Source organism: Nannospalax galili, unplaced genomic scaffold (genome assembly GCF_000622305.1).
Source record: "Nannospalax galili isolate Female #2095 unplaced genomic scaffold, S.galili_v1.0 scaffold1222, whole genome shotgun sequence".
In the NCBI taxonomy this organism is placed as follows: Eukaryota; Metazoa; Chordata; class Mammalia; order Rodentia; family Spalacidae; genus Nannospalax; species Nannospalax galili.
Genome location: NW_008348070.1, coordinates 468,502 through 472,320, shown reverse-complemented (window position 1 = coordinate 472,320; position 3,819 = coordinate 468,502). Strand labels below are relative to the sequence as shown.

General features: G+C 40.5%; 1 pseudogene; it reads right to left on the bottom strand.

Annotated features, from left to right (window-relative positions):
• Positions 1-3,819, bottom strand: part of LOC103743238 — a 17,777-nt pseudogene that overhangs the window by 4,210 nt on the left and 9,748 nt on the right.

The window sequence follows — 3,819 nt, the reverse complement described above, 5'->3', positions numbered from 1 at the left end:
CCTTTTTTTTTTTTTTTTTGTATACGCAAATCTGTCCTTCCTTACTGCCCCAATTTTCCTCCTACTCTGGGCACTTCTGCCAGCTTCTTCTTCCTAGATTTTGTGCCAGCACTACAAATCAGGCTTGCCCCATGTCATCCATGATTTCCAATCAATTGTCATATCACCTGACCTGTCAGTCACACTAGAAATCACTCGCAACTCCCACTTAACCATTACTGAATATTCTGAAAATGCAGGCTCCCAGTTTTCCTTCTCATCCTCTAATAAACTTGATGAATCAAAAACGTTGGCTAACTTTTCTGTCTCTGATCTTGATTTCTAAGAGTTCTTTCTTTTTCTCACGCTAGTCTCAGTTCCTAGGCTTTATTCAGTTTTAGAATTGTAAATGTCATCCTCTGTCATCTTCTCAAGTCCATTCTTTAAGTGGGCTCTCTTCTGTGAAATAGACAACTGTAAAAGTTTTTACTTGCCATGGCATTATCAGCTATGCCACAGCTATGCCAAACCTTCTTGTGGAATTCCTATTTTAGTAAATTCACCACAATTACCTTCTTGACTATTTCATTACCTTTATCTCCTCTCTCTCTGTTCCCAATCCAATTCATTAAACCAACGTGGCACGCTAATCTTATGTACTAATGGCTTGAACCAGTAGCACACCTCATCCCATAACTACTGTCATCACATCTGGCTTGTAGTGCTGTGATAACATTCTCCTGTTTTTCTATAGCTGTTCTAGCTGTGCTGCAATTTGTTCATTTCATTTAAGAATATAGTCTTCATCATTTCATTGTTTAAATCTCATTCAAATTTCCTGTTTCGAATAGCATGGGAAATCATGTAAGATCGTCCATATTCTGGCTCCATTGCTGCATCTCCAGCATCTTCTACGGCTCTGTGTTTAGGCCACCTGCTTTGTTTTCCAAGTTTCTCTGTTTCTCAGGTCCTTCAAGTAGTCTATATGATGCAGAACATTCCTCCCTTACATTTAATGTGGCTAATTGCTTTACCTTTAAAAATGAGCCAAATACAACGGATTGCTACTGGATGAAGAAGAGCTGATCTTCCTAAAACAAGGGACTCTAGAGAGGCTGATGAGACTCAGCAGACAGACTGCACTGGGGAACAGCTGGGGACACTGACAACCCAGTGAGCCTGACAGGGATGACTGAGTATATGGGCTCCGGAGAGGGTGCCAGTCCATGGGGATGGGGGTATAAAGATGACAGAGTTTTCAAGCTATTCTATATGAAATCCACAAAAAAATTAATTAAAAATTATTTTAAAAAGCAAAAACAAAACAAAAACAGAGCCAAATATACTTTACAGTACTTATGGCGGGTGACCAGCTTTAATTCCATTATGACATGTTCCCTCCTTGTTAATGCCTTCCTGACAAGTCTGAGAATTAAGATCCTGTGCTTCTGCTCTAAGTGAAGGGGATGTGTTTTGTGCCTAGTTCAGATCTAGAACAAAATTTTGCATGCAAAACCTGAATTAAAAAATGTTGCATGTTAGACTATATTCTCCCCAAATGAATAAAACAATCTTTCAGGATATTCATCAGATCATATGTGATTTTTAATTTCTTTACCAGATAAAAGTGTAGAATTCTCCTTACGAACAAAATCTCATTAAAGTTCCAACATATAAATTAATAGTAGTGTGCCTCTTCTAGTTGTGAGTGGCCACTACTTGAGCAAACTTTATCCCCTGATTGAGACTCAGAGGGCCATTTGTCACGTGTCCATTTGTCAGCAGCAAGAATTTCATCATGATGTTTATTGGAAAGACTGTCAGGGCTCACTCCAGATACACCGAATCAAAAAATCTACACATTATCAATATCTCCAAATAATTCCCATGCTCATTAGAGCTTGTAATCACTAGAGTACTTAGAACCCTAATTTACATTAACCTGATTTCTCAACTTGCCTTGCTTTCTAAATCCTGTATAGAACTACATTATATAGAGAGATGACTGTTAAAAATATGTTCATCTAGGTAGATTATGGAGCAGCTGAAAATAGTATGTATTTCTTAGTTTTGGCTAACTTTACTATGATTTTTCTGACCTTTAGTGGTCATCTATAATTCATTAGATGCATTAACCTGAAGGCAGCCATTTGACTGTTAACTAATTTGCTAAAATTAGATTAAAATAACAGGATAAGGGGTACTAAAGTGCGTGGTGTGGACCTGGCAGATTCAGTGATCGAGCTGGAGCAAATCCCAAGAAGGGGTGCATTTCTGTGGCACTGATATATTTTGAAGTCCAATTCAAATATTGTTCACTTTGTAATATTTAGGCTGTCTGAATTTTTGACCCCTAAAGACAACCTGTTTACTTCGATAGAGATATGTCTTTCCAATTATGAAAGTCTTAATAGCTTGAAACTCTCCACCACTGCAATTCCCCACTGAGTAAATATGATGTGGTTGTTCACTTTTGTGAACAAAACAGACTAGAGACACAGAATGGGAGGAGGGACCTCCATTAAAGAACCACCTCCATTGGATTGGCTTGTAGCCACGTCTGGGAGGTGTTTTCTTGATTGCTAATTGGTGTAAGAAGGCCCAGCCTACCACGGGCAATGCCATCCACAGGCCATGGGGGTAGCGGTAGGGGGTGCACCTGGGCTGTGTAAGAGAGCAGCTGCGAATGCCAGGGACAGCAAACTCAGACCCAGCACTTCTCGGTCTGCACCAGTTTCTGCATTCAGCTCCTGGCTGTCTCCCTCAGAGATGGCTCTTGACTTGACAGAGATGAGGAAATAAACCCTTTCCACCATGAGTTGCTTTTGGTCAGTGTTTTCGTTGCAGCAACAGAGAAACAAACTAGAACCCATAGAATTTTCAGAGAAAGAAAAATTCTTTCTTTTTTTGAAATCACTTACATGGAGTGGAAGATTTGAAAGCAGTGAATCCTTCTCGACATGGGCCTTTGTCACGGCATCGTTCACGTTATAGCTCTGCACACTGTTCATCTGTGCCAGCAGTGGCTATCTCCCTGCTAGTGGAGACCCAAACAATTCCAGTATGTCCTGGGGGATACAGCACATTTTAAGCCAATGTAATAATCTCAAACACACACACACACACACACACACACACACACACACACGCAAACTCACGTACCACAGAGACACAGCTTTGCCGTTACATCTTAATTTGGTATATTTTATCATGATGCTTATTCAAAATGAAAATATCTGTGTGTGTGTGGCATGTGTGTGGAACATGTGCACATATCTGTGCAGGTACGCACACCTTTGTGCACATTCAGAGGCCACACAAGGACATCAAGTGTCCTACTTCATCATTCTCCACCTTATGCTCTTAACAGGGTCCTTCACTGAACCTGGAGCTAAGCAGGTAGCTAGCAAGTCTCACTATTTCTCCAGGCTCTGCCTCCCACTGTCCTGATATCATGGGGCTGCATGACTATCCTGGGTACAAGATGCCAACTACTAGATAATGCATTCTATACATGCTAGAGAAGCTGCAGCCATGGACTCTCGACGCTACAGCAGCGTAACAAGAGATACATAGAGACAAATTCAGTTGACTCGCCAAAGTGGATGGTTGAAATTTCACAGGGTCCCACCTCAGGATGAAAAGCTCCAAGTCATCAATAGATGCTGACAGAGGGAGAATCAGCTCCCTGATAGGTTATCTAACCTCAAGTGGGTAGTCCTCAGAACATATACATAGGAAGACCACTAAATGGACTCAGTGCATTAAATATATACACATATATTTATAAACGTATATAAGTATATGTACCAATAATAAAGATGAAGAGCTACAGGCAAT